The sequence below is a fragment of the Pongo abelii genome, chromosome 4 (assembly GCF_028885655.2).
Source record: "Pongo abelii isolate AG06213 chromosome 4, NHGRI_mPonAbe1-v2.0_pri, whole genome shotgun sequence".
In the NCBI taxonomy this organism is placed as follows: domain Eukaryota; kingdom Metazoa; phylum Chordata; class Mammalia; order Primates; family Hominidae; genus Pongo; species Pongo abelii.
The window spans coordinates 164,983,499-165,010,798 of NC_071989.2; the positions used below are offsets into that span (position 1 = coordinate 164,983,499).

The following is a 27,300-nucleotide window of genomic DNA, read 5'->3' on the forward strand; positions in this document are numbered from 1 at the left end:
TAGGCAACATAAATCTATTTAGCCAGTCTATGTCTTTTGATTGGACAGTCTATTCCATTTATATTCAATATTATTATTGATAAGTAAGGACTTGCTCCTGACATTTTGTTATTTATTTTCTAGTTCTATTATTGCCGTCTCTTACTTCCTTCTTTCTTTCCCTTCTTCCTTTTAGTGAAGAAGATTTTCTCTGGTGATATTTTTAAATGTTTTACTTTTTATTTTTTGTGTATGTGTTGTAGGTTTTTATATTTGAGATTACAATGAGGCTCGCACCTAACAAGTTTAACCCATTATTTTAAACTGATGACTACTTAATGATTACTGTAAAAAGAAACAAACAAAGAGAAAACTAGTAAAAACTGTATGCTTTAACTTTACCACTCCCCTGCTTTATAACCTTTGTTGTTTCTCTTTATATCTTATTATACTGTCTATGTTTTGAAAAGTTGATGTAGTTATTATTTTTGATATGTTGATCTTCGTCTTTTTACTCATGATTTGAGTAGTTTAAATACCTCAGTTACAGGGGTTATAATAGTCTGTATTTGTCTGTGTGCTTACAGTTACCAGTGAGTTTTGTACTGTCACATGATTTCTTATTGCTAATTAATACCTTTGTCTTTCAGATTGAAGAACTCTCTTTAGCCTTTCTTGTAAGATAGATCTGGTGTTGATAAAATTCCTCAGCTTTTGTTTGTCTGGGAAAGTATTTCTCTTTCATGTTTGAAAGATGTTTTCACTGGATATACTATTCTAGGATAAAAGTTTTTTTTTTTTTTTTCCCCCTCAGCACTTTACATATGTCATGTCACTCTTTTCTGGCCTGTAAGGTTTTCATTGGGAGAAGTTTTCTGTCAGATGTATTGAAGCTCCTTTTTATGTTATTTGTTTTGTTTGCTGTTTTTAGAATCGTTCTTAATCCTTGACCTTTGGAAGTTTGATTATAAAATGCCTTGAGGTAGTCTTCTTTGGGTTAAACCTGCTTGATGTTCTATAAGCCTCTTGTACTTGAATATTGATAACTTTCCCTAGGTTTGGAACGTTCTGTTATTATCCCTTTGAATAAACTTTCTATGGCTATCTTCTGCTCTTTCTCCTCTTTGAGGCCAATAACTCTTAGATTTTCCCTTTAAAGGCTATTTCCTGTATCTTGTAGGTATGCTTCATTCCTTTTTATTCTTTTTTCTTTTGTCTATACATTTTCAAGTAGCCTGTCTTCAAACTCACTAATTCTTTCTTCTGCTTGATCAGTTCTGTTGTTGAGAGACTGATGCATTCTTCAGTACATCAATTGAATTTTTCAGCTCCAACATTTCTGTTTGATTTTTTAAAATTATTTTAATCTCTCTCTTACATTTATCTGCTGGGACTCTGAATTTCTTCTATGTTTTAATCTTGAATTACTTTGAGTTTCCTTGAGGAAGGTATTTTTGTATTCTCTGAGAAGTCACATATATCTCTCACTCCTAGATTGGCCCACTAATGCCTTCTTTATTTTGTTTAGTGAGGTCATGTTTTCCTGGATGGTATTTGTTGCTTGTGGATGTTTGTTGATATTTGTGCATTAAATATTTAGATATTAGATATTTATTATAGTCTGGACTTATTTGTATTAATCGTTCTTGGGAAGGCTTTCCAAGTATTTAAGAGGAATTTAGTATTGTAATCTGAATCTTTGGGCACTGAAGCTGGCTTGTAGAGGTACCACCTTGGTGGTCTTGGGTTATATCTGGGAGAATTCCCTGTATTACCAACTTGTTATCTTCTCTTACTTTCTCCTAGACAAATAGAGTCTCTCTTTTCACGATGAGCTTCCTGGAGCTGGGGGTGAGGTTATACAAGCACCGTTGTGGCCACCAACACTGGGACTGTGCTGGGTCAGACCCAAAGTCAGCATAGCACTAGGTCTTACCCAAGGCCTGCAGCAACCACTGCCTATCTACCACAGATGTTTACTCAAGGACCAAGCATTCTTCAGTCAGCAGGTGGAAAATTCAGCCAGACTTTTGTCCTTCCCTCGGGGCAGTTAGCTGCCCCAACCCTCCAGCCTTGGACATGTCCAGGAATGCCATCTGGGAGGTAGGGTCTGGAGTCAGGGATTTTAGGAATCTACTTGGTGCTCCATTCTACTACAGCTTAGCTGGCACCCAAGCATCAAGACAAAGTCCTTGCCACTCTTCCTTCCCTTTTCCATAAGCAGAGGAGCCCCTTGCCATGGCCACCACTGTCCCAGGCCCCTAGTGAATGCTACTCAGCTACCATTGATGTTCACTCTAGGCCCAAAAGTTCTTTAGTTAGCTTGTGGCAAATGCTACTAGGCCTGGGTCTCTCCCTTCAAGGGATTGGGTTCACCTCTAACCAAGGGTGGTTCCAGAAATGCCATTCAGGAGCCACAGCTTAGAATCTGGAACCCCAGGAGCCCACTTAGTAATCTACCCCACTGTGGCTAATCTGGTTCCCAAGCTGCAAGGTGAAGTCTCCTTTACTCTTTTCTTTCCTCAAGCAGAAGGAGTCTGTCCTCATGATCACCATAGCTGGTAATGTGCTGGGTCACACCTGAAGCCAGCATAGCCCTAGGTCTCACCTGAGGCCCTTAGCCACTGAGGTTTATTCATGGGCCATGGGCTCATTAGTCAGCAAGTGATGAATCCTACCAGGACTGGTAGGATTCCCAGGGAAGCAGCTTCCGTTATGGCCTAGGGTGTGTCTATATATGTCATTCAGGAGCTAGGGCCTGGAATGGGGGCCTCGGGATTCTACTTGGTAACCTCTTTTAAGGGCTGTGGTTGCACTAGTATCTAAGTTGCAAGGCAAAGTCCTCTTTACTGTTTCCACTTTTCTCCTCAAGCAGAAGGAAGGAGTCTCTTCTAGAAATGTGAGTTGTACTGCCTATGGTTAGGGGAGGAGTGACACAAGCACTCCCTTGGCTGTCCTGGCTGGTCATAGGTCATAGGTACCCCAAATTCACTGGCTCTGAGCTCAGCAGAGCACCAGTACTTGCACAGGAATTACAGTCGTTGTGGCCTAGACTGCCTTTCAAGTTTACTTTGGACTGCCTTTCAAGTTTACTTTCAAGTTTACTTTGGACTACTTTCAAGTTTACTTTAGCCCACCCAGTGGTGGGCTAGCCAGAATTCAGGTTCTGACTGCTGAGATGGGTGACTTCCCTCTGGCTAATCTAAATGCTCCCTCTGTTGTCACCCACTGAGTTCTGCTTTATGTTGCTTTTTGCTATGACAAGTTAGTTGATATGGTTTGACTGTGTCCCCACCCAAATATCATCCTGAATTTTCGTGTGTTGTGGGAGGAACCCGGTGGGAGGTAATTGAATCATGGGGACAGGTCTTTCCCATGGTGTTCTTGTGATACAGAATAAGTCTCATGAGATCTGATGGCTCTATAAAGGGGAGTTTCCCTGCAAAAGCTCTCTCTTTGCCTATTGCCATCCATGTAAGATGTGACTTGCTCCTCCTTGCCTTCCACCATGATTATGAGGCTTCCCCAGCCATGTGGAACTGTAAGTCCATTAAACCTTTTTCTTTCGTAAATTGCCCAGTCTCAGGTATGTCTTTATCAGCAGTGTGAAAATGGACTAATACAGTAAATTGATGCCAGTAGTGTGGGGCACTGCTGAAAAGATACCCAAAAATGTGGAAAAGACTTTGGAACTGGGTAACAGGCAGAGGTTGGAACAGTTTGGAAGGCTCTGAAGAAGACAGGAAAATGTGGGAAAGTTTGAAACCTCTATAGACTTGTTGAATGGGTTTGACAAAAATGCTGACAGTGATATGAACAATAAGATCCAGTCTGAAGTGGTCTCAGATGGAGATGAGGCACTTGTTGGAAGGTGGAGCAAAGATGACTCTTGTTATGTTTTAGCAAAGAGACTAGTTGCATTTTGCCCCTGCCCTGGAGATTTGTGGAACTTTGAACTTGAGAGAGATGATTTAAGGTATTTGGCAGAAGAAATTTCTAAGCAGCAAAGCATTCAAGAAGTGACTTGGGTGCTGTTAAATGCATTCAGTTTTATAAAGGAAGTAGATCATAAAAGTTCGGAAAATTTGCAGCCTGACAATGCAATAGAAAAGAAAATCCCATTTCCTGAGGAGACATTCAAGCCAGCTGCAGAAATTTGCTTAAGTAATGAGGAGCCAAATGTTAATCCCCAAGACAATGGGGAAAATATCTCCAGGGCATGTCAGAGGTCTTCAAGGCAGTCCCTCCCATCACAGGTCAGGAGGCCTAGGAGGAAAAAGTAGTTTCATGGGCTGGGACCAGTGTGTCTGTGCTGTGTGCAGCCTAGGGACTTGGTGTCCTGCATCCCAGCCACTCCAGCCATGGCTGAAAGGGGCCAACATAGAGCTTGGGCCATGCTTTCAGAGGGTGCAAGTCTCAAGCCTTGGCAGCTTTCATGTGAGGTTGGGCCTGCAGGTGCACAGAAGTCAATAATTGAGGTTTGGGAACCTCTACCTAGATTTCAGAGGATGTATGGAAATGCCTGGATACACAGGCACAAGTGTGTTGCAGGAGTGGGGCCCTCATGGAGAACCTCTGTTAGGGCAGTGCAGAAGGGAAATGTGGGGTCAGAACCCCCACACAGAGGCCCTACTGAGGCACCACCTATTGGAGCTGTGAGAAGAGCACCATCATCCTCCAGACCCCAGAATGGTAGATCCACCAACAGCTTGCACCATGGAAAAGCACATGGAAAAGCCGCACACTCAATGCTAGCCCATGATAGCAGTCAGGAGGGAAGCTGTATGCTCCAAAACCACAGGGCGGAGCTGCCCAAGACCACGGGAACCCACCTCTTGCATCAGTGTGATCCAGATACAAGACATGGAGTCAAAGGAGAGAGATCATTTTGGAGCTTCAAAATTTGACTGCCCTGCTGGATTTTGGACTTGTATGGGGCCTGTAGCCCCTTTGTTTTGGCCACTTTCTCCCATTTGGAATGGCTGTATTTACCAAATGCCTGTACTCCCATTGTATCTAGGAAGTAACTAACTTATTTTTGATTTTACAGGCTCATAGGCACAAGGGACTTGCCTTGTCCCAGATGAGATGTTGGATTGTGGACTTTTGAGTTAATGCTGAAATGAGTTAAGACTTTAAGGGACTGTTGGGAAGGCATGATTCATTTTGAAATGTGAGAACATTATATTTTGGAGGTGCCAGGGGTGGAAAGATATGGTTTGGCTGTTTCACCACCCATATCTCATCTTGAATTCCCGTGTATTGCGAAAGAGACCTGGTGGGAGGTAACTGAATCATGGGGGCAGGACTTTCCCATGCTGTTCTCATGATAGTGAATGAGTCTCATGAGATCTGATGGTTCCATAAGGGATGGTTTCCCTGCACAAGCTCTCTCTTTGCTTGTTGCCATCCATGTATGATGTGACTTGTTCCTCCTTGCCTTCTGCTCTGCTTGTGGGGCTTCCCCAGCCATGTGGAACTGTAAGTCCATTAAACCTTTTTCTTTTGTAAATTTCCCAGTATCGGGTATGTCTTTATCAGCAGCATGAAAAGGGACTAATATAGTAGTGCTGTGTTCTATACAAAGTCTCACTGTCACTGCATTCTGTCTCCCCCAAGCACACAGATTTTTCCTCCATGCCATATGGCCATTCCTAGGAAGATGGTAGAGGGGTGATGTCAACAATTCAAGACTATCTTTTATACCTTCTTCAGTGCCTCCTTTCTTGCTATTATGTTAAAACCAGGTACTGTGATCACTTGATTTTTGGTTCTTGTGAAGGTGCTTTCTTGTGTGGGCAGTTGTTCAATTTCATGTTCCTTTGTGGCAGGAATGATCACCACAGGGTTCTATTTGGCTATCTTGCTCTGTCTCCTTTCCTATGCTTCACGTATTTTAATAGGCTATTATTAGGCACATAAATTTTTATAATCATCATGTTTTCCTGCTGTATTGAAACTTTTATTAATATATAATGGTATTTGTGTTTTGTGAATTTTTTTGAATTAAAATCCATTTTTTTCTGATATTAATATAACCACCTGTGGGCTCTTTTGGTTGCTATTTGCACAGGATATAAGTTTTCTTTTTTTCTTTTTCTTTTTTTTTTGAGTTAGAGTCTCACTCTGTTGACCAGGCTAGAGTGCAGTGGCACAAACACAGATAACTGCAGCCTCAACTTCCTGGGCCCAAGCAATCATTCCACCTCAGCCTCCCAAGTAGCTGGGACTATAGGTGTGCACCAACATGCCCAGCTAAAATTTTTTTTTGTACTTTTTGTGGAGACAGAGTTTCACCAGGTTGCCTAGGCTAGTCTTGAACTTGGGCTCAAGTGATCCATCCACCTTGGCCTCCTAAAGTGCTGCACAGATGTGAGCCACTGCACCTAGCACATTTTCTGTCTTTAAAATGTCAACCTATTTATGTCTTTGAATGTCAAATGTGTAAATCAGACAGCATATCATTAGATCACATATTTAAATCCATTCTGCCAATCTCTGTCTTTTTTATTAGAGAATTTAAATCATTTACATTTCAAGTAATTACTGATAAGCAGATACTTTGGTCATTTTGATCTTTCTTGCCTGTGTACATTTTAACTGTTTTTTTTTTCTGCCTCATTACCTGAATTTGTGTCTTCTTTTGTGTTTAACTGATTTTTTAAAAATAGTAAAACCATACTTAGATTTCTTTCTCTTTTCACGTCATTCTTTAACTATTTTGTTTATAGTTGTCACAGGAATTACATTTAACCTCTTAATGTTATAACATTCCTATTTTAATTTATACCAGGTTAACTTCAATAACACAAACAAGTCTGCTGCTTTAACAGTTCTGCCCCCATTCTTTCAGTTGTTGATGTAACAAAATTATATATTTTCACTTTGTGTGTTTAAGAAACATAAACTGATAATCTTTTAATGCATTGGTCTATTAAACTATGTAAAAATGTGGAGCGAAAAACAAATGTTATAATAACACTAGCTTTTATACTAATTTTTTTAAAAAAGCATTATTTTCTTAAATCATATAGGAAACAAAAAGTGAAGTTACACACCATTTTTTACAATAGTACCAACTTTCCTAATTTCCCTTGTATTTACCTTTACTAAGAACTTTATTTCTTTATATACTGTATTAGTCCATTTTCACCCTGCTATAAAGAACTACTTGAGACTGAGTAATTCAAAACGAAAAGAGGTTTAATTGACTCACAGTTCTGCATGGTTGGGGAGGTCTCAGAAAACTTACAATCGTGGCAGAAGGCAAAAGGAAAGCAAGGCATGTCTTACATGGTGGCAGGAGAGAAAGAGAGCAAAGGGGGAAGTGCTATACTTTTTTTTTTTTTTTTTTTTTTTGAGACAGAGTCTCGCCCTGTCGCCCAGGCTGGAGTGCAGTGGCGCGATCTCGGCTCACTGAAAGCTCCGCCTCCCGGGTTCACGCCATTCTGCTGCCTCAGCCTCCTGATTAGCTGGGACTACAGGCGTCTGCCACTACGCCTGGCTAATTTTTTGTATTTTTAGTAGAGATGGGGTTTCACTGTGTTAGCCAGGATGGTCTCAGATCTCCTGACCTCGTGATCCGCCTGTCTTGGCCTCCCAAAGTGCTAGGATTACAGGCGTGAGCCACTGCACCAGGCCGGAAGTGCCATACTTTTAAACAATCAGCTCTCATGAGAAGTCACTCACTATCAAGAGAACAGCATGGGGAAAATCCACACCCATGATCCCATCACCTCCCACCAGGTCCCTCACCTGACATGGGGGGATTACAATTTTAGATGATATTTGCATGGAGACACAGAACTGAACCATATTGTAGGCCTTCAGTGTCCTTTCATTTCAGCTTGCAGAATTCCCTTTTGTATTTTTTACAGAGATGGTCCAGTGATAAATTGCTCAGCTTTTGTTTATCTGGGAAAATTTTAATTTTTTTTCTCACTTTTAAATGGCAGATTTGTAAAATATTACATACTTAGGTGACAGTATTTTATTTATTTTAGCACTTTGAATGTATCCACCCACTAACTTTTGATGAGAAAGTTGCTAATAATTTTATTGAGAATCCCTTGTATGTGGCACATTACTTCTCTATTGCTGCATTCAAAATTCTCTTTTCCTTTGGCTTTTGACAGTTTGATTGTAATTTGTCTCTGGGTGTTTCTCTTTGAGGTTATCTCCTTGGGTTCGTTGAGCTTCATGAATGTTTATATTAATGTTTTTCATCAAATTTGGGAAGTTTTCAGCCACTATTTCTTCAAGTATGTTTTCTTCCCTGTTCTCTCTCTTTTTTCCATCTGGAAAATGATGCATATATTTATCTTCTTGATGGTGTCCCACAGATCCCTTAGGTTCTGTTGACATTTCTTCAATTATTTTTTCTTTCTGTGCCTCAGACTTGATCATTTTTATTGGTAAAGTCTACTGCTATATTTTCTTCAAAATTGCTGATTCTTTCTTCTGCCTGCTTAAATCTGCGTTTTAAATTCTCTAGTGAATTTTTCATTTCAGGCATTATACATTTCAGTTTCAGAATTTTATTTTGGCTTCTTTTTAAGTTTTCTGTATTTTTATTAATATTTCCTTGACTTTCATTACATCTTCCTTTAGATATTTGAGCATTTTTTTTTTTTTTTGAGACAGAGTCCCGCACTGTCGCCTGGGCTGGAATGCAGTGGCGTGATCTTGTCTCACTGTAACCTCTGCCTCCCGGGTTCATGCGATTCTCCTGCCTCACCCTCCCAAGTAGCTGGGATTATAGGCGCACTCCATCACATTTGGCTAATTTTTTGTGTTTTTAGTAGAAATGGGGTTTCACTATGTTGGTCAGACAGACGTTTTGAACTCCTGACCTCATGATCCACCTGCCTCAGCCTCCCAAAGTGCTGGGATTATAGGTGTGAGCCACCACGCCCCGCCTGATCTTTGAGCATCTTTAAGACAGTTGTTTTAAAGTCGTTGTTTAGTGGATCTGCCATCCAGTCTTCTTTTTAGTGATATTTTCTGTTGTTGTTGTTTTTCTTTCTTTCAAATGGGCCACACTTCCCTGTTTCATTTTATGTCGTATAATTTTTTGTTGAAAAATGAACATTTGAATTTAATAAAAATCTGGAAATCAGATTCTCTTCCTCAGGGTTTGCTGCCTTGTTGTTATTGTTTTGCTTTAATTATTACAGGCTATTTTTGTGCCCAGAATTAGCATAAGGTGTCAACTTAAGGTCTTTTTAAGTCTTTTCTGATCCTGCAAATTTACCTGGGCATGCATAATGAATGACTTTCTATATCCTCCCATATATGCAGTTGCTTTTGAATTTGAATATCCTGGTCTTTAATACTTGACTCCCAATAGTAGGAAAATAAAAAGAAATATAAAGTTCGTGGCAAGGAGCTGGTCCTTTACATCCCTTGGAAGTCACTTTTGTCAGAGGAGGAAGAGCTTGCAGCACTGGAGGGATGTGCAACAGTTGCTGCTGTCTTTTTGTCTGCATCTCTGTGATGATAGTCAGAACACAGACTTCTTGATATTTGGAAGACAGGGTCCTTTTTGCCTATCCTGGCTCCTGAAAGCTGTGTGCAAGCTACTCCATGAACATCCTGCCAGTGTGCTGAGCAGTCAGGGGATGGATGGGTAGCTGCTACTGTGTTAAGAGCTGAAATCGACCAAAATTAACCACAGTTTACTCTTCAACCCTTCCCTGTAAATAGCAAGTCTTTAGTAGACTCCAAAATAATTATATCAGGCAGATTCTTTCAGTGAAATTATTGTCTAGTTGAGGAGAAAGATTTCTGGTGCTTCTTACCTTACCATCTTCCCATAATCATCTGTCTCTATTTATTTTTGTGTGAATGAATGAACAGATTATTTGAGTGCTTGGTATGTTTCAGACACTTACTATGGAATCCAATGTTCAAAAATAAAAGAGAGAGAGAGAGACAATATTCTTGTTCTCGTGAAATTTCACTTCCCTGGTAAGAGACAAATATATAAAAAAGTCACAAAACTAATGACTTGTAATTCTACAGAGGAGTACAGGGTTTTGGAAAGCATACCAGGGGACATACATAGTGAGTGGTGAGAGAGGAAGCTTCCCAGAAGTGCCTTGTAGTGTCAACCAGGTAAAGAGGAGCAGTAAAACTTCTAGGTAGAGGGAACAGGATCTGTGAAAGCCCTAACATCAGAAGAAACTTGGTGAGTTTAAGGGGTGAATAAACACAGAGTTGTGTTAAAGGTAGATGAAATTCAGGATGAAAAAATGTTTTGTACCAACTATAAAGTGGTTTATACCAACTATAAAATGGTTTTTCTAAGAAATGTTTTCCTTTCTCTCCAATTCTCTGACACCTGCTATTTTACCAATCCCTGCTTGAGACTAGATTCCCTGCTGTCTTAAAATCTGTCATTTCATATGAAGTTTTGCAATCCTAGCCATAGTTATGCTATGAAAGACTCAGTGTCACCGTGAGATAGTGTGGTTAGTGACCCCGAACAGGAGTGGTCATTTGATTAGGCACACAATTAGCGAGGAGACTATAGTTTTTTAATATCCTTAATTTTTTCTGCATTGCATTGGTTAGAAATCTAATTGGTTTACTAAAATGATATGCATATATAGAAGTAAATCGTTCTAAAAATTATCAAATAAAAAAACTTGTCTTATACTATCATAGAATGCAGTATCTTAGAATGAGAGTCCTATAAAGACCTTAAGATATGACCTACTTGAATAAGTTCTTCAGCAATGTCTTAGGGATCTACACAGAGGAGGGGAGGAGCTGGGTTTAGGGCAGGGCTCTGTGCTCCATTACCCTCTTCTACTAGCAGAGTTCTAATCATATTGGGTTTCTGTATTTAAGTTCTATACAATGTCAACATCGGTTGAAAAATGTTTTTTTCTTTCATGAAAAGTTTGGAAAACACTCATCTAATATCATAGTTTTACTCAATGGTGTGCTAGACCCAGCTCTTACTCACTGATGGAAACAAAATGAGCTTATTTCTTCTCTGCTCCATGTTTGCTGACATCATGTTAGTTATCTGAAGTTAGCAAATGCTACAAACAGAGCTTTTATATATATGTTTTTTTCTTGAGAGCCAGTTTATTGACCTATAGTTACAAATGAATGTAAAGTAACAGTTCCATGCCATAGCTAGCTAAGGGCATGAGTAGGAAAAGAAAACAGATCTTCTGACCCTTATTCCAGGGCTGTTTCTGAGATACCCAGTATCACAGGAAGGCAAAGGAAATTTGCACTTGTTGCATGCATGTCTACATGTACCAAAGGCACTCATGTAGGTTAGGTGGTTTTATTCTCACAAAGACTCTGAGAAGTTAGAATTCTGTCTCCATTTTTTAGGTGTAGACACTAGTCAGAAAGGAAATTTTTTGGTCCCAAAACATTTATTTATTGAGTGTCAGGGCCGCAGTTCTCAGATACATAGATCCAGCCTTTTCCCTTCTACCATACTGACATCTATTTTGTGACCTTGAATGTCACTTCCTTGAACATAAATTTCTTTACTGATATACTTAGAAAAAGGTAATCCTTAGCTACCACATAGGGATTCTAAAACCCAAGTGAAACACTGTGTGTGTGAATACATTTTATAAATTACAAAGTGCTACTAAAATTACATTAGTCTATTACTCATATAAAATATTAAATCATGACACCACTCTGCTTCAATTTCATATTCATTAATAGCAATGAGAAGCAGTTTAGCATAGTAATTAAGGACACAGACTTTGTCATCAGACAGGCTTGAATTGGATCCTGTCTTTATCTCTTACCCACTATTCCACTATGTGATTTGGGGCAGCTATGTAACCTCTCTGTACCTCAGTTTACTCATTTATAAAATGGAGATAATTCTAACTCATAGAATTTTTGTAAAGAGTAAGTAATACATGAAAAGCATTTAACATGGTTCCAGGTGAAGCGTTAGCTCTTAAAATTAGTTGGAATTAGGATCATTATCTTACTCACTGCACTTACTTAACTGGCCCCATAAGAAAATTGTCTCAGCTCCCTATTTCTTACAGACAATGGCTAGATGACTATTCTTTTATTTTTTAACTAACTTTGAGCTTAATTTGTTTACAAAGCCCTTGATATTACTTCTCTTTCAATCCATATTTGTTTTGTTTTGTTTTCTGACTTTGTTTCTTCTCTCATCTTCTCTAAGCCATCTGTCTCAGACCTGTGGAAATCTAGCTTTGTCCCTCATGGCTTAAGCATGCTTTTATTTGCCTCCTCTTTCTTCCTTTCCCTCTGCCTTCTTGTCTTCCTTGAGAATTTGTTGGCTGACATCACATCCATTTAACAAATAATGATGAGTTAATGATTCACAGTGCTTGAAGTTTCATATGGTAAAAAACCCTGTATCTTTCATCTTAAAAGCTATGAAGACATTTCTCTTAAATTTTAAAAGATTCAGATTTAAAAGAGAATTTTAAAGTGGTACATAATTTGTACTTGATTTCTCACCTTTTTTTGTTTTCTGTTTCTTTATTTTTTCTGCTTTTTCTCTGGAAGTAGTTGTCAACATCATTTTTTGATTTTGTGTGTGTGAGGTAAAGAGAGTTACTGTCATTAAAGCAGCTAGTACACAGTGAATACTTAGTAAATGTTGGCTGCTATGGTTATATGTAAATATTATGCTGATAAAGACAGCCTGTGCATCTTCTCCAATTCTAACCACAAAACATTATATCCATAAGGGTAAAGTCTCCTGAAATAAATCTAAGTACCTCCGAATGTCTGTGGGAAATCCGATTTAAGGTAGTAAAGCTATCTGAGTCTTAATAGCTGAAGGAGGTTGTCACTTAAATGGCTAGTTTGTTGGTTCATAACATTTTAGGGTACTAGGATCATAGTCTGCTAAAGTGGTAGGTATCTCCATTAAGTAAATGCCATTAACAATTTATTCCTTCGTGAATGTAGACTCCACAATTGGAATTTTAGTTTTCCCTACTAGTGTGTAATTTACTCTGGAATTTGTAAAAATGCTGTTCATTTTAGCTTCCTGAAAATATGCATAAAAATGCAGCACAGGCCATGACATCTACTTTTTTTCAATTAAGTATTTGGGTATCTTTTCCATTATCACCTTTTTATACATCCTGAAAATCTTAGCCCACAACTCCTGAAAATCTTCGGAAATTGCAATTCCATGATCATTGAATTTGTGATAAGTTGGTTCATGATCCCTATAGTGACACACAACAAAGAGCAAAGAGTGCTTAGGGAAAAAGCCAGTTTAGTCAAAAATATAAAATTAATGAAACATGAACAAAAGGCCAAATCTATAGGAGGGTCACTGTATTGGTGAGGTTTATTCCAGTTGAACTTTAAGGATGTGATGTTCAAGGCTCTACTAATCAATATAGCTGTTTAAACATTTTCTGTCTTGTGAAACTTAGTCTATAAAGACTAAACCTGATAATAAAATTTAGATGTAAGCTGCATTGGTTGGTAAGCACTTTAGATATTTAGGCAGGGCATAAAGTAAATAAAAAATTTACGATTAAGATTTATGAGTCAAAATTAACTATAATATAGACATTGCATTGTATTAAACTGTCTATTCTACTAGTATTATAATTACCAATACCATCACTTTGGGTACAGTTTTCTGGTCTTCTCTCCATCCCTTATTCCATCATCTAATAATTATTATAGTGTCTACTCCAGCCTAGGCAGTATGCTAGGCGTTGGTGAACACAGATGAACAGAACAGACATTGTGCATTGTTCTCAAGAGCTGACAGTCTAGCTGTACATTCAGATAACTAAGTGACAACAATAAATAATGGCAAGTAGTATGAAAGGAAAATCATAAAATTTTGGTAGAGAACATAGCAGAGGACTTAACATAGAACTGGGTAAAGAGGGAAGAGAGGGAAGAGAAGTCCTATGGAAGAAGGGACCTGTCAGCTATTTCCTTCAGCAGTTATACAGGAGGCATAAGGTGCATTCCCTTCAGTGCTTTATAATTCATATTAGTAAGATTATGGATTTTTTTCAGTTGCATTACTTTTTTCCCTAGCTTCATTGAGATGATTGACAATTAAATATGGTAGATATTTAAAGTGTGCAATGTAATGATTTGATGTATGTATGTGTTGAGAACTAATCACCACAATCAATCTAATTAACATAGCCATTACCTCACATAGTTACCATTTTTTCTGTTTGTGTGGTGGGTACACTTGAAATCTCTCTTAGCAAATTCCAAGGACAAAATGCATTACTATTAATTATAGTTACCATGTTGTCCATTAAGTCTCCAATACCTATTCATTTTGTATGTGATTATTTGTACTCTTTCACCAATATCTCTCCTTATACCCTACCTACCACCCCCTTGTAACCACCATTCTACTCTGTTACTTTGAGTCTGAATTTTTTTTTTAGATTCCACATATAAGTAGAATCATGCAGTATTTGTCTTTCTGTGTCTGGCTTATTTCACTTAACACAATATCCTTCAGATTTATCCAGGTTGTCACAAATGGCAGCAGGATTTACCTTGTTTTTAAGGCTGAATAGTATTGTACTGTGTGTATCAATCACATTTTCTTTAACCACTCATTGGTTGATGGATGCTTAAGTCATTTTCATTTTGTGACTATTATGAATAATGCTGCAGAGAACATGGGAGGGTAAGCATCTCTTCAAGATAGCGATTTTTCCTTTGGATGTATACACAGAAGTGAGTTTATTGGATCATATAATAGTTCTATTTATATATTTTTTAGGAATTCCCATGCTGTTTTTAATAATGATCATACCAATTTACTTTCCCATCAGCAATATGCAAGGGTTCTCTTTTCTGTACATCCTTGCCAATGCATATATATATTTTTTGTCTTATTGATAGTAGCCATCCTAACAGATGTGAGATATCTCATTGTGCTTTTGGTTTGGATATCCCTGATGATTAATGACTTTGAGTACGTTTTCATATACCTGTTAACCATTTGTATGTCTTTGGGAAAATATTCATATCTTTGCCCATTTTTATGCAGATTTTTTCTTACCAAGTTTTATGAGTTCTTAAATATTTTGGATATTAACCCCTTATCAAATATATGGTTTTCTAGCCAGAGCAATTAAGGAAGAAAAAAAATAAAAGCCATCCAAATCAGAAAGGAAGAAGTAGAACTGTCTCTGTTTGAGGAGTATACTAACTTATACATAGAAAGCCCTGAAGACTTCATCAAAAAAACTGCTGGAACTAATAAATGAATTTCGTAAAGTTATAGGATACAAAGTCAACATACAAAAATCAGATGAGTTTCTTTACACTAATAGCAAACTTTCCAAAATAGGAATCAGAAAAACAGTTCCCTAGCATCAAAAATATAACTAGAAATAAATTTAACCAAGAAAGTGCAAGATCTATACACTGAAAACTATAAAACATTGGCGAATGAAATTGAAGAAGACATAATTAAATAGAAAATAGCCTATGTTCATAAATTGGAAGAATTAATATTGTCAAAATGTCCATATTACCCAGAGTAATTTACAGATTAAATTCAATCTCTACCAAAATTTCAATGGTATTTTTATAGGAATAGAAAAACACAAAAATAATAGGAATCACAAAAGACCTCAAATAACTAAAACAATCTTGAGCAAGCAGAACAAAGTTGGAAGCAGCACACTCCCTGATTTCAAATTATATTGTAAAGATATTGTAATCAAAACAGTATGATACTTGCATAAACACAGACACATAAGCCACATAGAACAGAATAGTGAACCCAGGAATAAACTCATCTGTACGATGTGTGGTCAACTATTTTTTTACAAAGATGCCAAGTTACATAATGGGGAAAGGATAGTCTCTTCAATAAATGATATTGGAAAGTTCACACTTTATCCTGTGAGAGATGGGAACTAAGAGTGAAAGCTACACTGTCTAAAGATTGAAGAGTACATTGTCAAAGGGCTGAATGAGGGAGATTGGAGGCAGAGACAGTAAATGATTGTCCAACCCAGATGATTGATAATAGAGGCCTGGATTCAATTAGTTTTAAGAGAGGATCCATTGAAGAATTGTTATTGAACATTGTTTTCTTACTTAAGAAATAAACTAGAATGACATAGTTTTGCTATCTAGAGTTACAACAATGAGTCTGGTCTGTAAATGTACCCTCTAAATCATAAGAATTAATTGTGATAATTAAGTCACTGGAAAATGGCGAAAATAAGGGTAGAATTTGGTTGGCTTTGAGTGTAAACACTTGCTACCAAAGCATACCTATTCTGAATCTATTTAAATATCAACTAATGGGGTGGCTCACAAAATAGATAATTTAGTAATATCTGCTAATATTTGAACATTTGCTATGTAAGAGCACAGTAAGCACTCGATGCATGTTAGCTATGGTTATGTATGTAAGAGCCAATTTTACTGAGATTATTTTGTTAAGGCCTTGCACACCCATAGGAGATGGCTGCTGTTCTGCTTTACAGAGGAGAACTCAGGGATAAGGGAGTTTAATAACAGGATCTTCTTCTGATGAAGAAGACAATAATCCAGATTGCCAAATTCCACACCAGAGCCAAGAAATTCTAACTTCTACAAATTACAAACATGATCGCAATTTCAAAAGTTTTGCCTTACACAGTTTTCCATAACTGAATGTTAAGAATACCTTCAGGTTAATGGTGTTAAAACTGAAAGGCTATAGTTTCAAAATTACATAAAGTATTCACATGATGTGTTGAAATGCAGTGAACTTCAAAAATCTTTCCAAAACCCCAAATATAGTTTTTCAGTGTGGAAATGTTCTATGTTTTGATTTTGCTCTTAAAAAGCAGAAATTGTATTGATGCTAGTCATGTCACTACAAACTGATGTTTGACTTCACCTTTTACGTTGAGCTCCAGTACTGCTGTGGCTCTTCTAATAATAGAATCTTAAAGTGTTTCTTTGGGATAAAGTATTGATGTATGATAAGATCTTAGTGAGAGAGGATGAATGAAGTGGCTCAGCACCCATGATCTCTTATAAATGTGACAAATGACATGGGTAGAGAATTGACCCATTTATCTAACTGTAAACCCTTTCCAATTCATTATTCTATATGCTATGTCTGGGAATTTGAAGCTATTATAGTAGTCATTTATGAGCAAGTCTCTTTCCTTGGAGTTCTCACAGAATGTCTTTCACAAGTTCAGTGAAGAGACTTAGAAAGCTGATTCTATCAACTCAACAAGAGAGGTTCTATCTCTCAATGATAGACTCACACATTAACCAACTTCATGAGATTGATGTCTAAATTAGAAATACAAATTTTTAAATCTAGCATGAGAAATAGTATCACATGCATAGGAATAGCTAAATCTTCTCTCCCCCTAAGAAGATGTATGCAACAAGAAGGAACATAATGAAAAGGATAATTAATACATTTAAACTCAGAAAAAGGAGAGTTAGATAAAAAAGATTCTTTAATGGCAGCAGGCTAAGTCAGCCCAACAGGTATAATTTTGTCAGTGGTACTAGAGACAGTGAAAGTCCTCCCCACAAAGTCTTGTAAGTACCTTGAGGATAAGGACCCTGTTTTGTATCTATCATATCTCCAATCCCTGGAACAGACCAACCACTCATTAAATATGAGGAGAATCCATTGGCTAAGACTCCTTTATTCAGTGCTTGAATGAACTCTTCTTACTTTTTTATGGCTCTCTTTCCTTCTACGCATCCATGAACGACCTCTTTTTTTTTTTGAGACAAAGTCTCACTCTGTCACCCAGGCTGGATGGAGTGCAGTGGAGTGATCTTGGCTCACTGCAACCTCTCCCTCTCAGGTTCAAGTGATTCTCCTGCCTCAGCATCCTGAGTAGCTGGGATTACAGGCGTGTGCCACCTTGCCTGGCTCAGTTTTGTATTTTTAGTAGAAATGGGGTTTCACCATGTTGGCCAGGCTGGTCTTGAACTCCTGACCTCAGGTGATCTGCCTGCCTCGGCCTCCCAAAGTGCTGGGATTACAGGCATAAGCCACCGCATTTGGCCTCTTGGATGACCTCTTGAATGCCACATTCTTTCATTAGATGTGCCAGCATTGTTGAGTTGAAGTCTGATATGCTCATCAAGTAGCCAATCTGTCTCTTTATGCTTTTTCTTTCTGTTTTTGTCCATTTCTTTCTGCTTTTTGGCGGGGAGAATCAGGGCATGCCAATAAAGCCCCTATGTTCATTTTACATGAAATATATTTCTTTGTATCTATTACATCAGCCCTCCATCCTAAGATACGATATAATGCAGCTCAGCCAGATTGGCCCAGTCTGTTGCTTCTAACAGTTTCTGCTAATTACGAGAGATGAGGCTCAGGATGTTAAAACTGTGTTGAAATTGATCAAACTGGAAGCCTTGGGGAAAATCCCTTACCATTAAACCCTACAATCCACTGAAGATACAGGAATGTTTTTCTTCAATTCATTCCAGCAGATATTTAATGAGCACTTGATCTGTTAAGTGTAGGGTTAAAGGCAAATGAGACCAGTTTTGCCTGCCTTTAACTTGGAATAACATTCTGTTTTTGGACTCATGTTTTAATTTTTTAATAGCCTTATCTATTTACATTTAGTTTTTATTCACTTACTACTTAGGAATCTTAAAAAGGACTTCCTCATTGCTTAAGAAGAGGTGAGGAGAGAAGTAAGTAACCAGATAATGTATCTTGAAACACAAATTGTATTTTAGGAAGTGAAGCCCCAGCAGTAATTTCCCCTAGTGTGTGAAGAGGTGATACAGTGAATCATCTCCTAGAATCACAATCTTTGCCCTACGAGGCAGCTAGGTATCAGAAAATGGGAATCTTTTGCCCAATTCCTCTATTACCTGTGTGATTTTGACCATATCACATCTTCTTTTCAGTTTTCAGTTGTCTCATACAAGTAATGAAAAGGTTGGACTTGATGACATATTATTTCCTTTTACATCAGAATATGCTACAACTCACCATTTGAGAGATTTAAAATTATATAAAGTTATTTTCTCTGCAATCCATTGCAGAAAGGATATCAGGAATTACTAGCAATGTTCATTATTAGTGAAGTAATATTTATGAAGCAACTACTATGTGCCAGGAACTGTGCTAGTTGTAGATTTGCTCAATTATGTCTCTCTCACATATCTAATAAACCCCTTCTAAAGATAAATCATTTGAAATGCATAGTGATGAAGTATTTGTCTTTGACAGCCTTTGATATGTGTGTGTGTGTGTGTGTGTGTGTGTACAATTGTTGGGTTTTAGGGTTGGATTTTGAGGCTTGGTCTTTAGTATTAACCAGCACTCCTCATTCAAGAAGTTTACCATTAGCTTGGAATTCCTGCACCCAACAGTTGTGTCTTGTACCACTGAGCACTGATATGATTGCAAAAATAAAGATGAGTGATGATATGCATTTTTTAAGCACAGGTCTTATTTATTTCTGCCTACTATGGAGTGCCTATCATGTAGCCTAGCCTCCTTTTATTGATCAATAAATTTTATTTCCAAATAAAAATGTGATATTTCAAGAGCTTACTTACAATAAGCTATAATGCAATGAGAAATTATGGACCAGAAAGAACGTTAAAAGAATTGGTCAGTGTTTTTCACTGAAAAGAAACAGAATACATGAAGCCATCTATTCAGCTATAACAGTATTTGCATTTGCTTCGTGCTCTTTAATTTCTTTAAAAAGGTATGTTTGCAATACATTTCATTACTAATCACATTAAGTTAATTATCAAATGTATGAGTTCCTTCTGAAAGTAATGACTTAGCTTGAGAATCCCTCACTGTGTACCATGTATATATTTGAATTTCCAAAACAGAAGATGACTTCAGCTTAGACACTGTGTCTGGCCAATAGAGATATTCTCAAAATGTTTGGGTCACTGTTTTGTCACTGAGCCAAACTTCCTGGTCCAGATTCCTTCCACAGAAATGTCTCTTCAAAGTCAGTCAGATAATTTTGCCCTTGGCCATGGAAAAATAGCATTGGATTTACTCTGTTTTGAAGAGCCAGAGCAGAGTGAGTGTCACTTCCCATCAGGTATTATTTATGAAATGAACTCTCAAATGAAAAGCTGGCATTGTGTTACTACCCTAATCATCTGCCATTAGTTTAAGTCTAACTCAACTGTTTTGGGCTTTCATAGAATAAATAAATACGGTTTCTATCCTTTGCCTAAATATTGCCTCATAATATTTCTAAAAAACAAATTAAAAAAAAAATGGCTGGGTGCAGTGGCTCACGCCTGTAATCCCAGCACTTTGGGAGGCCGAGGTGGGCGGATCACGAGGTCAGGAGATCGAGACCATCCTGGCTAACACGGTGAAACCCCATCTCTACTAAAAATACAAAAAAGTTAGCCGGGCATGGTGGTGGGCACCTGTAGTCCTAGATACTCGGGAGGCTGAGGCAGGAGAATGGCATGAACCCGAGAAGCAGAGCTTGCAGTGAGCCGAGACTGCACTACTGCACTCCAGCCTGGGCAACAGAGCAAGACTCCGACTGAAAATAAATAAATAAACAAACAAACAAATAAATAAATAAATAAATAAACTTCTCTGGGCAAGATGCTGAAGTGAGTCTTTGGTATTTCATCATCCATAATTCACCTGATACTTTAATCTACCCACCACCTTTTCTCAATTTCCTAATAACCCTACACAGCCATTCTGGGAAGATGGAGGTGACCCTTTCTTTTTGCCTCCAGGGTTGTTATAGGAGCCAAATAGGACCAACATGAGGACACCATTCTCCTGGTCACAGAGATTTGTTCTGGGATGGATGAGCACGTGGCTCAATCTGGAAAAGATCTATTTTACCAGGGAAAGTGAGCATGTGACTACCAGTGGGTGTCTTACCACCCAAAGGAGAGAGCAAAACTGTGGGTGAAGCCTAGAGAAGAGGGAGATAGAGTCTTGATTACATTTCAACTGTTACTCCCAGTCCTGCCTTCACATCCACTTCTTGGCTTTATAGTTTTATGATTGAGTACATCTCTCCCCCCATCCTCTTTTTTCCTTAGGCTAATTTGAATGAATTCCATCTGCTGTAGCCAAAAGGGTCCCGATGAACGCCTCTTTTCAGGCTTTTGCTGTAACTGCTCTGTGCCTCTCTCTGTATGACCTTACTGTGTTACATCAAACTACCCCTCCCTCCACCCCAAGTCAGTGGCACAGCAGACCACACTCCGTATATTCACAGCCTAGCTTGTATTTCAGGCCTTACAGATTTTGCCTGACAACTGACTTGGTAATTTCTCACAAGTCTTTTGGATAAATGTATGAATGGCTTGTTAGTTTTTGAGATTGTTTACATCTTATGAGACAAGTTGGTTTCCTAGTACAAACAATATTTTAACAGGTCAGAAAGAATAAATGAAATCTAAAAAGTCAAGATATAGAAAGTTGGGTTATATGCATGTTCCTGTACTTGGATTTTTTTTTAAACCTGCATTTACTTACTTAAAAATATCTATTGTGTACTTCCTACAAGCTAGGCATGGTGTAAGGAATAGGATACAACCTAGGGAAAGCAGGCCAGGTCTCTGCCCTCATGGAGAACATTGTCAGGAAAGATTGACATGAACCAGATAAAAATACAAATATGTATACACAACTAAAATAAGTGCTAGTCTATAGGCTTATATAATGGGACTGTTGGGTCTGAGGGTTCAGGGAGAAATAAATTCCAGAGGAAGTGATAATGGAGGTTAAATTTAAAGGCTGAATAAGAGAGAACTGCATGAACACAGGCAATTTCTAGGAAACCGTAGTATCTGTCCAGAAGGTAAGAACAGCTTTTCTTCAGTCTCCTAAAGTGGAAAGACACATGATTTATTTGAAGGATTAGAAGAATGAGGGAGTGGCAGCAGATGAAGCTAAAGAAGTGTGTGAGGGACCAGTTGAGGGTTGCTGCTGTTCCCTTTTAGGCAATGGTCAGCCATTTAAAATTTGAAGTCAAAGAGTTGTACCATCAGGTTTATGTTTTACAAGATCCTGTAACTTAGTAATTCTTAAGTCTGGCTCACATTGGAATCATCTGAGGGGATTAAAAAATACTTTTGCCTGGTGGCCATCTGATTCTAATAGAATCAAAACCTCTGGGGTGGGACCCTGGCTCTAGTCCTCTTAAAAAGCTACCCCAGGTGATTCTAACATAAATCTAGGCCTGAACATCATCGACATAAATGGTGTGGGAGATGAGGTTAATACTAGCACCTGTCATAGAGTGGTCCAAGCTGACATGACTCACTATGACTCCAGGTTACTGCCTCCAAACCTAATATGTTCATGGATTGCATCAATAGAAGTATAGCTTCTGAATGAGAGAAGGAGTTGTTCCTTCTCTCTTTGCGTTAGACCCAGTGTACCTGCAAAGTTTGTCCACTTCTCAGCACCACACTCAAGGAGGAAATTAAGGAAACTGAAATATTCCCAGGAAAAAAGCCAACCAGGTGACAAAGGGAATCTGAAACATGATGGAGAGAAATGGTCGAGTAGCTCCAGATATGTTTAATCTACAGTAAAAATATCCTTTGAAAAGGATAATGTAGGAATCTCAGTTTTCAAGTAAGTCAAAAGATGTTATTTATTCAATGGGTAAAAATGAGGGTCTACTATATACCCATCCTAGACATTGGAAAAATGGCAGAAAATGAAGTAGACAAAAATCCTTGCCCACATGGAGCTTATGCTCAAGTGAAGATTGGAGTTTTCTGGTTCATATGATCTTCAAGATCATAATTTTTAACCGACTTCTGTGATTAGCAACCATAGAATATGTGATAGGGAGACATATTTTAGTTGTAATTTTAGAACATTAAAAGTGGAAGTCTGTGAGAAGCAAAGAGGTCACCATGTATGGAAGGATTCCAGCAGGAACAGCCATTGCAGAGGGGATTCAGGAATCTAATGGTAAGAATAAAAAGGTGTAATAGGAAGAAGACTGATGAGGAGTCCTTTGCAAAACTGAGAACCAAGTACAGTCCTATCGTATTAAATACTAGCAGTGCTTACATAGTTTGAGCATTTACTGGGTGCCATGCATTTTGCTAAGTGCTTATTACACATTATTTCGTGTAATATTCATAACACTCATATAGGTGGAAAGAATAAAACTGTCAAATTATTCTTCTTAAAAAGTTAAAAACATGACATATAAATATGAAATGAAGATATGTCAGATATTTTACTTGACTCCTTAATTAGTGGGGGAATTGGTGTGATGGTAAGACTGGTTCCAAGAACATTTGAGGAGCTCAATATTTATAGGTTTGTTAACAAAGGGATGCTAGCAGAGATTGCTACATTAGGTACAAGACTGGTAATGTCCTGGAGGGCAATAAATCATCACATTTGAGGTTATTTTCTCTACTGGAAAGAAATTATTTGCATCTTTATCAGATAAAAATCTCCAAGTTAACATGTACCTGTAATAAATCTGGAAACGTTTTTCAATAGCAAACTACGTTCAACAATGATATTCCCTTAAATACTTCTTGAGAGGGCCTGTTAAACAATTCCCACATATGATATGGAAAAAAAAAAGACTACCTTTTGGCTTTATTTTTCAAGTTTTGCATAACGTTTCTTAACATTAGAAGAATTAAGTATGTTTTCGGGATTTTCTAGCTAGCAGTAATAAAGCTGGGTCTCAAACTGAGATCTCTCCAGATGCCCACATTGAAATGAGCCACATAACAAGTCTTGGGGAGACATGAGGGGCAGGGTCTGGTGAATCATATCAGCATTGTTTGATTAGGGCTGAGTATCAGCTTGAGTTTTTTTTTAATTGATTACCAGAACATTCAAAATTAACTTCTTCAACTATTTAAAACTTCTTTTTTTTTTTCCCGAAAAGAAGCAGGGCATAAAACGTGAATAATAAACAATAAGCGGTTCATTAGCAATTTGCTACCACTGGCTCTAAGACAAAGACTGTGGAACCCCACGTAGAAATCTGATTCTTTAGAATTTGCAGCAGCTATTTTCTCTGAAAGATTTCTCCCTCAACTTGTGGGATTTTATTTTGCTATTGTTGTTAATTTAGGACGTTGCCATTTCCAAACACGGACATTGTAATTGTTAATAGTTTTCTATTTATAGAATGATAATTTTGCGCTCTTAAGGTATAAAGAGAAAGGCCAGTTCTCTAGAATGACACTTTGTTCAGCCTCACGTAACTGACTGCAGATTTGATCTGGCTGTTTTTCTTTTCTGTGAGTTAATCTCAAGGAAAGACTTCAGTGTTATGTTTAGGGAATAAATGGAAAGTAGCGGTGTAGCTGGCTTAATGTTCCAATAAGGCTTCAGGACAGTTCTCCAAGTTTAAGGTGACAGGCCCCATTACATAAAGTTAAAGCAGCAGAAAACTAGCCACTCAAATACTTTATTCTACAACTCACACTAGATGGGAGAGTACAATTTTGCTTTTAGATTAGAGAAAAGGTTTGGATTTTGCTCCATTAAAAAAAAGTAAACTGAAATGTATTTATAGGCAGTCATAAACACTTTACACAGATTATCTCACTGAATCCTTAACAATTCTACCAGTAGATTCTATTATGGTTCCCATTTCACAGATGAGGAACCAGATCGAGAGAGGTTAAGCAAGCTGACCAGTGTTTATAGTCAGTAAGATGCAGAGCTAAGATTAGACCCAGGCTATCTGATTAGAAGGCTAGATGATATCACCTTCCCAAATTATGCTGCAGTAGAGAAAGCACATGGAAAAAGAGAGCACCAATCCCATTTCTAGCTTCAGCTCTGGTATTGACTGTCTTTAAAACCCTGGACAAGTCATCTCATTTGTCTGGGCCCCTACTTCCCTCTGTAAAATGAAGGGTAGAAACAATTTGGATTGGATGATCTCTGGGGTGTCTTCCAACTCCAAAGATCTGATTCTGTAATTGCATCTTGACCTTAGATGTGCACCCACACCTCCCCACACTGCCCCCCACCCCACTGCTTCCCAAGGCAAAAATCTAATCCTACTGAAAGTGCCCAGTATAATTTGATGCTAAACTCAAGACCCCACCGAATCCTATTATTTACAACATCCCCTCAAGAACATACAACACTTAAAATCTGGCAAGCCAGTTCTTTAGAATAAGTTGCCAATGGGGTGTGATTTTTGGAAGTAAAATGTTAATACCAAAAACAGAAAAAAGAAACAGTTCAAAACAAATGCTCCTCTCCCTTTAAATCACCTCTTTTCTACAATGTTACCTTGACAACTTAGCTCTGGCTCTTCAGATATGGGGGTTTTTCAGTGTGGGAGAAGAGGGGTGTCCTCCTCCTGTTTTGAGGTTTCCTCTTGTTGCATGGAAAGGGAAAATGTCAAAGGTAGAGCACCAAATCCAGCAGAATGTACACAGGGCATCTTGAGGGAGTGTCATCCAGAAATAATCACAGGTGCACAGAATGAGGATGCATTCTGATTCAAAGTACATTCTTTTCTCTTTTCTATTTTCCATAACCATAACACACATTGCAACAGCCTATAAAATGTTACATTTTTGGGCCAGCACTGTTACAGAACAGAGAGCAACAAAAGTGCCTGAAAAATAATTGCATTATTTTTAGTTGCTGCAGCAAAAAATGTACATATCAGGTTGAGGGGACAGCTCCGAAGAACTGTACTAGTGTGGAAATGCTAAAAATATTGCTCCCCCTCAAGCAATTGAAATTTTGAGCAAAGATTTAGGAAGCGGCAGGTAGGGAGAGCAAATTAGAATTTACATCTCTCAGCTGTAATAAGCTTGTTATCAGGACTGGCAAGAGCTCAGGGGGCAGACAGGGGTCAGCTGGGGACTCAAGTGTAAGGAGCAAGTGAAAAAGGAGCAGTGTTGAGCAGAAAAAAGAGAGGACTTATCTCCAGCATCTAGCACTACAGAGCAGAGGCTGTGTGGAGAATGGCTGAAAAATCAGAATTGGTCGTAGAAGCAGTTTTCTTTCTGGTTGTATCAGCCCGGCAGACACCATGAGCGCTGTTGCAGGGGAGTCAGCCTGTGCTTGACACATGTGTTTCCCATTGATAGCTGGAGACAGCCCAGTAGCTGTGAGTCGGTCTGACAAAGCCATATTGAAGTACAGAGTACAGTTTCAAAGCAGTCAGAAAAAGAACGGGAATGCTGTTCAGGAAATTCTTCAGGCATGGGCAGGGACTTGGCTGCAGTTCTGCAGTTGGAAAATCTGACTGGGGCAGCTTCTGAGCGCAGGCTGGGCCTGCACACACTCAGTGGGCCGAGTGGCCACCTCCTTCAGAGCTGCTCAGCACGCCCTGGGATCGCGGGCGGTTTTCATCGGCCGGTTTGTGAAACGGACAAGAGAGGTAGGGTACTGTTCAGTTCTTGCATTTGCACGCCTCTGTTCACTTTCTAAGCTATCTGCCTGCTGTATTTGCAGGCACTCCGAGTTTTTAGTGTGTGCATGTGTGTGTGTGTGTGTGAATTAGCAAGTTAGAACTCAGTCATGTAAACAATTGGCGTGGGGCTCCAATCTGTGCTTTTCCCCCTTTAAGGTCTGATTTTCAGCAGGGCAGAGAGACTTTTTTTGAAAGTTAGGATTTAGCTGGCAACATTATTGTGTAAAGAGAAGTATGTGAATTCCTTATGTTGTCACCCTGCTCCAACCATCTGTAACTTTTCCTTTCTGCGTGGAAGGGCCGTTCACTGGCGAGGAAGATAATTTCAGATGAAACTGTCTGTGTGTTTTGCTTCGCAAGAGTTTTAACGGGGAGTTTTTTTGTTGTTGTTGTTTTTTAATAGCAGAAAATGGCTCTCATTTTAGGAGGGTATCAGAGTTTGAAGTTTCTACGTTGGATTACACTTTCAGAGTGTCGAAACAGATATGTGTGTATGGGTTTCTAAAATCTTTTATATAGGAGTTTGACTGTCATTATCTGGGATTTGACTGTCAGTGATATGTTTGCCTAGAATTATGCTGGATCAACATTTGTAATTCTGTTTCTATAATCATTTCCAATTTTCTCACTTGGAGTAATTTGCAGTTTTACTCTCAAAAAATACTTGTGTATTTTAGGAAACATAGATAATAAAAAAGTAACAGAAAATGGCAGTTTACTCAAAATTCTTCTTAAAGGACAGAGACATGATGGTGTGAATTTTATTTCATTGATCGCTTGGTTTTATTTTTCCACCTTACTGAAAAAGAGCTTTTTATAAAAATCAAAGTTTTAAAAATTTTCAGCACAACAGGGATCTCAGTTTTGCTCTTCAGTTTTGGTTCTTCTTTATCAACTCTATTGCAGTATAGATTTTTTCCTCTCATAGGAAAGCTATACC

At 38.2% G+C, this 27,300-nt stretch overlaps 1 protein-coding gene across 18 annotated transcripts in view; it reads left to right on the forward strand.

Moving 5' to 3' along the window:
* The window catches only part of SGCD (sarcoglycan delta), a 1,054,463-nt gene that overhangs the window by 581,570 nt on the left and 445,593 nt on the right, over positions 1–27,300 (forward strand). Inside the window, exon 1 of one of the 18 annotated variants that reach the window (XM_063724341.1) lies at positions 25,885–26,327. The exons of 16 other annotated variants lie outside the window; for them this stretch is intronic. The gene's annotated coding sequence lies outside the window, so the exon portion shown is untranslated. Of the gene's footprint in view, positions 1–25,884; positions 26,328–27,300 lie in introns of those variants that run through there. One more of the 18 variants, XM_063724350.1, reaches the window with a different exon arrangement.